The sequence below is a fragment of the Fukomys damarensis genome, unplaced genomic scaffold (assembly GCF_012274545.1).
Source record: "Fukomys damarensis isolate Sample0158 unplaced genomic scaffold, DMR_v1.0_HiC HiC_scaffold_8, whole genome shotgun sequence".
Lineage (NCBI taxonomy): Eukaryota > Metazoa > Chordata > Mammalia > Rodentia > Bathyergidae > Fukomys > Fukomys damarensis.
Genome location: NW_022900920.1, coordinates 25,731,289 through 25,740,651, shown reverse-complemented (window position 1 = coordinate 25,740,651; position 9,363 = coordinate 25,731,289).

Here is a 9,363-nt window from a genome sequence, read left to right as displayed (position 1 = left end):
TTCTTAAGGTTCTTTCTTGATTTCATTCACCACTCTTGGAATTTGAAATGACTGAAGCCAATAATTTCAGGACTCCCTTGTCAGGGGATGTGTCTGTTGTGGTGTGTGTGTGTGTGTGTGTGTGTGTGTGTGTGTGTGTATACATGCTAGTTTAGTATCATTGCTTGTGGAGAATATAAAAGTATCTCACATCGTACTCCAGGAGCTTGCGATCAAGTTGAAAAAGGCAGACAAAAATAGGATATTTAATCACTGTTTTAAGACAGGATACAATTCTGTGTTCACAGGGCATTGTTGGTGGCTAATGATGCCCCAAGCGCCAAAGTTGTGGGGTTGATTTGTGTGGAAGAAGACCAGTGAGCTTTAGTGTTTGGAAAGACTTTACGAGGAGGAGGGTTTGAAGGAGCTGTAAAGCAGATTTTGGGTACATGGAAGTGAAATCATTGAAGTTATACTAAAGGAGAACATGGTGGAGGGAGGGAGGCGAATGCCTGTTTTGGAGAATAACATTTGTGTACAATTGTGATGGGAAAAATCAGATAGGCGATGGGCCAGGCTTGGAAGAACCGAGGCTGACCCTGAAGCCATCATCATCTTCCTCAGCTAACATTCACTGTGTGCTCACAGTGTGGTTCTGAGTACTCCACACATGTTATCTGACTTAAACCTCAAACAACCTTATGAAACACGTAGCGGAGGAATTGGAGAGTTGAGTTGCTTCTGGCTGGTTTGTGGCAGAGCTGAAGTTCAGATGGCCTGAGTAGCAGCTTGCTCTCAGAATCCTCTGGACCACGGTAATGCTGTCTGAGTGACCGTTGAGAGCTCCTGCTGGGATCGATGTGGCCTCGCCTCAGGTCCTTGGGGAACTCGGACTTCCACTTCTGACAGACCTAGGTTCACATTTGGTCCTTTCATTTGATTATCTGTGACCTTGCTTCCCAGTTCTCTGAGCCTCAGTTTTCTCTCGTGTGAAAGAGGGATAATAACGATACCGCCATGTTGGTGGGAGCATTAAGTGAGATTATATACACAAACCACTTAGCAGAATGCCCTGGAGTTAGCGAGCAGGCAGGAAATGATAGCTGCAAAGGGTACGTAGGGGATCTCAGATATGCACATGGAACCAACAAGGTCTCTGAGAATGAGAAGGAATGAGGGCAGGTAGGACACGATTCAGGTAAAATTTGGTTGGTAGTCACCTGCAGTAACATTCAGTCAACACAAACACCAGTGCTGGATTCCTTCTGGAGGGAGCATCCCAGGGATGGACTAGAATTTCCATTGCGGTTCCGCATTACTCCCAGAACAAGCTGCATTTCCCTTTGTCTCCCAAAACTCAGAGAGTAAAACCAGGACATTGCCATTGAACTGAAATTTGGCACAGGACCCGGTGCCAGTTGTGCATTCGAGGGCTGAAATCAGGGTCTGCTGAAATTCTTGGTGCCCGCTGTTCCCACTTCCTGATGATGCTGACCATAGCTAAGTGCCCTGCATCTCACAGAGAGGAAAGGAGACATTTGAAAGCAGTATAGTACTTAACTGTATATCAACAATGCAGGAATGATTATAACAAGGAGAGATACTTAGGCAAAACACACACACAAAGGGCCCACATTTAATTTAGAGGCAGTGGACAGGAAGTGAATGTTGGGAGTAGAGTCCTTTTATACAAGGTTCAGGCTTGGCAGCATCTCAGACTCCTGGAATGTCTTGGTTTCCATGTATCCAGGCCTGGATGTTGCACACGGGAGATAGGTTTAAATCCAGGGTACTCCACTAAGTAGTCACATAGCCTAGGGCAGGAAACTTGGTCCCCTGGAGCCTTAGTTTCTGAATATGGAAAATGGAGCCTCCCTTTCTCCTGTACAGATGCTCTTCTCTTCTTCCCAAGGTTAGGACAAGGACGAAGCTGTGTGAAGAGCGTATAGTGTCAGCACAGTACCCAGTAAATGTTTGCTGAGCTTCTCTTCCTCCTCCTCCTCCTCCTCTTAATAATAATAATAATTGTCCTGGCTTCTGTTTTTGTTGTTCTCCAGCGGGGTACAGCACGCAGTCCCTCGGGTGTCAGTTTCCTAAAATCATGGGTGATCATGGGAAAGTCCTCCTCTGAGGGGAGGACCAGGCAGGTGAAAGCAGAGTGCTGGAGTTCTGTCTGTCTGCACCTGGCCCGTCTTCCTTTTCCTTTTTTCTTTTCGGTGGAACCCAGGGTCTTATGTGTGCTGGGCAGACTCTCCCACTGAGAGACTGCCCCATCCCTTGCTGGGCCGCTTTCCCAGAGGGCAGGGCTGGGGACTGGAAGGCCGGGCTGACAGACTGAAGCACATGCGGGCGCTCCCATCCGGGCCCACAGACCAGGCGCCCACAGAGGGCCAGAGCCCTTCATTTCGATTGTCACTCATGGCCCCACGCCAGATGGGGCCGCTTTCACCGCAGCCTCCAACTCCTCTCCCCAAATGTCTAGCAAAGGGCACAGTAGGACAAGACTTTCAAATGACTAAAAAAAAATTGTTTAGGCCACTTAAAAACAATGAGATCCAGAAACGGAGCCGTGGCACTGGGGTGGCATCTGTCACTCTGCGGGCTGACTCCGGGGAGAGCAAGTAGTTTGTTTGGCAAAACCACTGGAATGTTCTGGGCGGGGCCGGAAGTCTGGGAGTGGGTGGTGGGTTTGCTTTTTGGGTGTTGCCTCCTTCCGAGCAGATGGGCCGGAGGAATTTTCAGAGCGGGGAGGGTTGGCATTGGTCAGGGAATGCTGGAGGGCTGTTTTCCTGTCCAAACGGTCCATTCATAAAAGCCTCCTCTTCCTTCTCCAGATGGCACTGGCCACTGCCTGCTCTTTCTCCATCCCGGTGCCCAGTGCATCTCAGCGGAAGGAGGAGCCTCCTTCTTCGAGCCTTATGTGTCCTGTGGCTCCCTGGGCTCCGTGTGATAAATGGCCTGGGCCTCAAGTGTTCAGCTGTGAGCCAGGATCTGCCAAGGGTGCCTGGCGGCTTCGGGACCGACACACACAGCCAGCCAGGGCTCCCGAGCACCATCAGGTGGCACATGTCACTGGGCGCCAGAGGGGCTGACACTTGGGAGGCCCCCACCACCTTCCATGGCTGGGGCTGGCCGGACCGGCCCTGGACCCAGCTTCGGTCACTCAGTCAAGGGGGCGCCAAAGGAGATGGGTGGGCCTAGGGGTGGTGTGAGAGAGCTACACCCAGCCTCCTCTCCGCTCCTCCTGTGTTCCCTTCTACCCTAGCCTGTTCCCCTTTGCTCCTCTCCTTATAGTCACTGCCTCTGATTCTCTCTCTCTTCCATGTAATTATAGATGTGACTCATCATACTCATAGGAAACCTCAAGACCGGGCCGCCTGTCTCTGTCCTGCAGGTAGCTGTTAGATAGAAGGAGCCGGGGCTTCTCCTCCCACATTCCCTGCTGACCATGCAGCCCTGAAATGCTGAAGCAGGGACACATCTGCCCGAGGCATTTCACTCCTGTGTCAGGGCTGCCCCGAGGAGCTGGCGACAGAACTGGCCTGAATCCGGGCACACACTCTCTCTCCCTCTGCTGTCAGGCTGTCTCCTCACCCCGTCCTCAGAGGCCGCCTTCACTCCTACCTGTCTTTCGGGGTCAGTGTTGGCTTCGAGTTGGCTGGGGGGAGATTTAGATGTCCCAGTTCATCCTCATGTTGACTGTGTTGTATCTAAACATGAGCGTCTCCAAACTGTAATCTGTTTTTAAAGGCAGTATTATTTCAAGCAAGGAATGCTGTCTGCTAATCCTGTCTGCCTTCGGGGTACTGGCGTGAAGTGTTGGTGACGCTGAAATTATTTCTACAGTTGTTTTAAGCCCCATAAAGACGAATCTTGGAAGGTCGGTGCTGGGCTGGAGGTGGCCATGACAGCTGCTCCCTCTTGGCTGAGATCAGGCTGAAGAGTTCATCACAATTTTTAATATTTTTTTGGTTTGTGTTGAGAAAACTTTAGACACGGAAAACTTGCAAAAATACTACATAAAGTAACCACACACATTTTACCTTGTGTTAACATCTTGCGTAACTGTGACGCATTTATCAAAATAAAGAGAAGAATGAACACTGGCCCAGTGCCAGTCACCACCTTACAGAGGCCCCCAGACGGTGGCCATTTCTTCACTGATGACCTCTCCTACTGTAGGGTGTTTGGTCTGCCTGTGTCCCTCGTCTTCTCTGCATGCCCACCCCTCAGCCTTTCCTTGTCTTTCCTGACCGTCACACTTTTAAAGAGTCTTGGGCAGTTATTCTGTAGAGCAGGGATCTGCCAACCTTTTATGTCAAAGGCTAGAGCCATATCCTCGGCTCTGTGGGTCACTTTGGGTCCTGCAGTTTCTGTCACACCCTCTCGTCTTTGCTCTGCGGTGCAAGAGTAGCCTCAGAAGAGACTCCAATGGCCGGGGCTGTGTCCTAGTTCACGTAGGAAAGGGGTCAGGGTACACACTGGGTGCTCGGGCTGTGGCTCACAAACCCCCATTGTCCTCACGCACGCCCTGGATTTGAGCTTCCTGGTGTGTTCGCAGGGCTGGATGGTGGTGACCCAGTGTGAGTAAGCAGGGTGAAGCTCTTCTCCGCATCCCTTAGCCACCTTCCTAAGGTGGTGTTAACCACACAGGTAGGAGGTGCTATTTCTTCTTGGTAATTAAGTATATTTCCGAGAGACACTGTAGAATTATGCAAATACCCATTTCTTTTCGAACTTTCGCCTGCTAATTGTAGCATTCATCACGCCAGTTGCTGACGTCCTGTTCTAACAAGTTTTCTATTTCAGCCTTTCCTTATATATTTATTAATTGGAATTCTTCTGTAAGGAAGAGCCATTCCTTCTCCCTTGTTCACTCGTTGATCAGTTCTTTCTGTCAAGATGGGCTCGCATGTCTTTTTTACATTTTGAGTCGTGATGATCACAGCTTTTGACACTTCGGTCTCAGATATCTAATTCTTAACCATCTTCTAGATTTTATAGTTGGCTTTATTTTAAATACAAGTTTAGGAGCACCTGGTGGACTCTGACCTAATAGGCCTGCATCTCTAACTTGTTAATGGCAGAAGCCAGGTTTATTTCTCAGCCCAAAGCACTGGCCAAATGCAGGATCTCAGCCTGGTACGGTGCAGCTGGCTGAGTAGTGTCAGTGTTGGGCAGTTGGATCTGGTCCTTCGTTTTCATTAATCTTCTTGTGCGCAGGAGGACATCTGTGGAATTTTCTCCAGTAGTCTGGGTCAGGTTTGAAATGTGTGTGTGTGTGTGTGTGTGTGTGTGTGTGTGTGTCCAGTTGCTAACTCTCCAACCCCTGTTGCTCTTTGAGAATTTTCTTGTTATTCTGTTATTCACTGAGGCCACTTATTTAAGAGTGGGAAAGGGGCTGGGGATTTAGCTCAGCGGTTCGGTGGCCTGCCTTGCAAGTGCAAGGACCTGAGTTCAATCCCTGGTACCAAAAAAAAAAAAAAAAACCCAGAAAAAAAAAAAAAAAAAAAAAAAAACCCAGAAAGAAAAAAAAAAAAAAGAAAGAATGGGAAAGCTTACTTGGATGCAGAGTCCAAAGTAAATAGTCTCATTGCTTCTGTGAATGCACTTCTGGCTTAAAGCAGAATGCCATTTTAAATGATTTTTTCTCATTCAGAAAGCCCCTTGGTTAGGGGTAGTGGCTCATGCCTGTAATTGAAGCACTCTGAGAGGCTGAAGCAGGAGGATGGCAAGTCTTAGTAAGCTTTGCTGAGACAACTTAGCCCATCAAGGTGACTTAGACCCTGCGTGACTTGGCCGGACTCCATCTCAAAACTAAACACTGAAAAGCCACTTAGGTTGTAGCTCCATGCAAAGGCCCTGGGTCCAGTCACCACAGCCATCAGCAAAACAAAACAGCCAGTCACCTCCCAACTCAATTTTTAAAAGCTATTTGATTTGCTTTTAAAAGCTAAAATGAATAAGTCTTTTCTAAAAGAGGGGAAAGTTTGATTTCTTTTTACAATGAAAATCATTCCTGTGGTAACCACAGAAGATTAGGGGAACAGCCAGTGCACATGGCTCTTATGTTTTGTTGCCTTTTTATGTAATCTCAGAAGATGTTTTTGACTCAGGGCTCTTTGGTCAGTGATAATGGAAGGAAGAGAGAAAAACTAGGGTGTATCTTGTGTCTAAGGACAGGATTATATTCATTTTGCTTTGAAAGGTTTTAATTAACCATTTTTTGATGGTGTGGTAAGTAAACTCATTCTGCTTTTAGAGAAATTCATGGAAAGAGTTTTCTCATAGTGTCCGTCAAGGAAAAAAATAGAAAAACAAGAATTGTCATTTGCCCCGAACATTGTTACAACCAAAACAAAATGAAAATCTAAAAGAATGGCAGCAATAAACAAGACCAAAATCACAGCACCAAGCAAACAGGATTTTGGGAGCCTTTGATTTGCCCTGAAACAGAATTCAAAGCTTCATAAAAGGCAGCTTAATATCTACCCGCTTTAGCTCCCAAACAAAAGCAAATCACCATGGAAGTTCAGCCAGGTGCTGCCTAGGAGAGAGGAGCTGCGCCCAGAGTTCTGGTGTGGTTTTGTGCATGACTTGCTCATCGGGCCGGTTGTAGATTGGGTGAAAAAGCTGATATGGATACTTGAAAAAAACTCAGAATCACAGACCTTGACACATGCGTTTGTTTTACTATTGGTTGAGGCACTTCATAAAGTCACTCGCTAGGGTGCGGTGCAGATCTCTTGACTCTCAAGGCCACCCCAAGCCCAAGGTGGGTGAGACAAACCCAGAAACGCTCTGGTGAACTATCTGGATGACTGCTGTGCATACTTGAGAGGTGAGTACATCTGGAAAAGCTTAATTGTAAAGCGAGCAGCCTGCCCAGAGGCTGGTGGGGAGTGGCAGTGCTTTGCTTGTGTGAAAAGTGATGCTGTTGGGCTATGGTTGGTGTGGGGAACACGTTGTGAGGTCCCTTCTGGGGACTGCAGTCACTGTGGACGTTTGGCGCTTTCCTACACAACCGTACGGATTTACTGTTGTCTTGTCCTTGGCCAGCCTGTCCAAGGGAAGTCATTTCGAAAGCATATTGCTGATTGTCGATTTCATTCCATTGAGGGCTCAGCCTGCTTCTTGGAGCTGCTGCCGTCTGCTGAGATAAGGGGTAAAGTGTCCTGTGCCTGTCTGAGTGGTGGGTGATCTATTTTTGACCTGGAGACCAGTGACAAAGCTGTCCTCTGTCAGGCCAGACTCGCTGGGACTTTCTTGTTTTCTGTTGACAGCTGCGACTGTGTGCAGAATGGTCATGGGTAGCTGGACAATAGAGATAGTGCTGGCATTTAAACACCTAGATAGGACAGGGGCAGTGGAATGTATTTTTCTTTGCTATTTTGGTTAGCAAGTTCCTAGTAGTCCATAATAAGACAGAAAGAAGCCGAGAGAGATCTCAGGGGGGTGGACAGGAAAAGACACCTGACTTCACGTTTAGAAGGCCCAGGAGGCAGAGTTTCTACTGCTGTGGGTATTAGTGCCTAAAAAGGAATGGCTAGAAAGAAAGTGGAAAATAAAAGTTGGGTCTGAGACAGCCCTGGCCAGTGGGAGATGGGATGGAGCTAATATCACCAACTTCACGTGATCGAGGGCAAATACAAAATTTTTGCATGCCACATAAAAGATAAATTAAAATATATACCTCGATCATTGAATTTCTATAATGCTTTTACAGCATGTGGAGTTTTTATTTTAAAAACAAAATATAGTAAGTCCCTGACTGATGAACAAGGACCGTTTTGGGAGAACATTTGTAAGTTGGATTCATTCATAATCCAGCAAAGTGAATCTTACGCTGTACACCCGTGAAAGTTTGCAACTTGAATATTGTAAGTCAAGGATTTACTGGAGGGCAGGCTGATATGACAGAAAAACTTCCAAGAGACCCTTAGAATCCTCACAGGTACGCCTCATAAGCCTGCAGGTGGCTCTCATAACGACAGGTTTAAAGACTGCGTGTCTTGCAAGGATAGCTGTGGGCTTTGACGGGTTCTTGAATGTCAGGAGCATTTACCTTCCTCACCTGTGAAATGGAGCCCCTCTACCTGCTTGCCTCACAGGCCTGCTATGAAGTCTGAGACTCGGGCCACATGCTGTCATCATGGCTCTTTGTATATTTTATAAAACTGATGATAGAAACTAGGAGTCTCGTATACTCGTACCCAAACCTTACTTTCTTGTATTTCTTTTTCTTGGTACCGGGGATTGAACTTGGGTCCTTGCGCTTGCAAGGCAGGCCACCGAACCGCTGAGCTAAATTCCCGCCCCTTTCTTGTATTTCTTTATAGAAACTAGTGCTTCTTCTCTTCGTCCCCTCTTGGCTCCCTTTGACATTCTGATAAAAGTATGAGCTTCCCCCTCCCTGTCCTCCCACCTGGCCGCATACCTGCGCGTGCGCACACACACACACACACACACACACACACACACACACACACAGTTGAGCACAGAACATCAAGGGCAGCCTCTGGTTTCATTGTGCTTTTCTTTACTGGGCATTACAACTTTTCCCGGTAGAACTAGGTTTTTGCATTAGGAGTTTTCTGATTATATGCATCTTTTTGATCTTTTGTTTTTACAGTGGAAGAAATCATCAAATTGTGTTCCTGGTATAAGCTCAGCACTTTTCCAGTTCAGCTGCCTAATGCAAGATTGTAAATCACCAAAAGCGTGGTTGTAAATTAAATAAAAGGAAAAGCTGAGTCATGTGGTACTAACTGGAAAAGAAGGAAGATAGTAAAAGTTCATAAATCAAAGGGACCCAGATCCTATCTCCCTTTCCATCCTTAAAATGTCATAGCTAACCAGAAGGTCAAATTTTTAAGGGATGAGCCCAATAAAGGTGGTTTAAATCATCCATGATATTTTATAGCTGGATGATTAAGTCAGATGATGTGGCAAAATACTTCAGTTGTATTTATGGTCATTGATGGTTTTACGCATTATTAGAGAGAAGCATAGTTACACCAAATTAAATGGGGACATCTGATCCAGACATCAGTTCAGTAATTTCATGGGAAAAAATAAATCTAAATGAGCAAAAAATGTTTGGGTATTAACTGCGATGTGATGGTATTACAAGTTTCCTCAGTTAATTAGTAACACACAGTGTAGAACAAATGTTGGAAACAGAAATCTCATGCTTTTGCACAGCACACTAGAGATAGAACTGGGTGGGTCCTTTTCCACAGCCTCAACTGTGACCTTGGGCAGGTCACCGGTCATTATGGAGCTGTGAAATGCAGGGGACAGCATGATTGCACCCATGTTAACGCGGTGTGACTTTAAATTAATTGTATGGTTGCCGCTTTTAAAATGCTGACATTTAACATA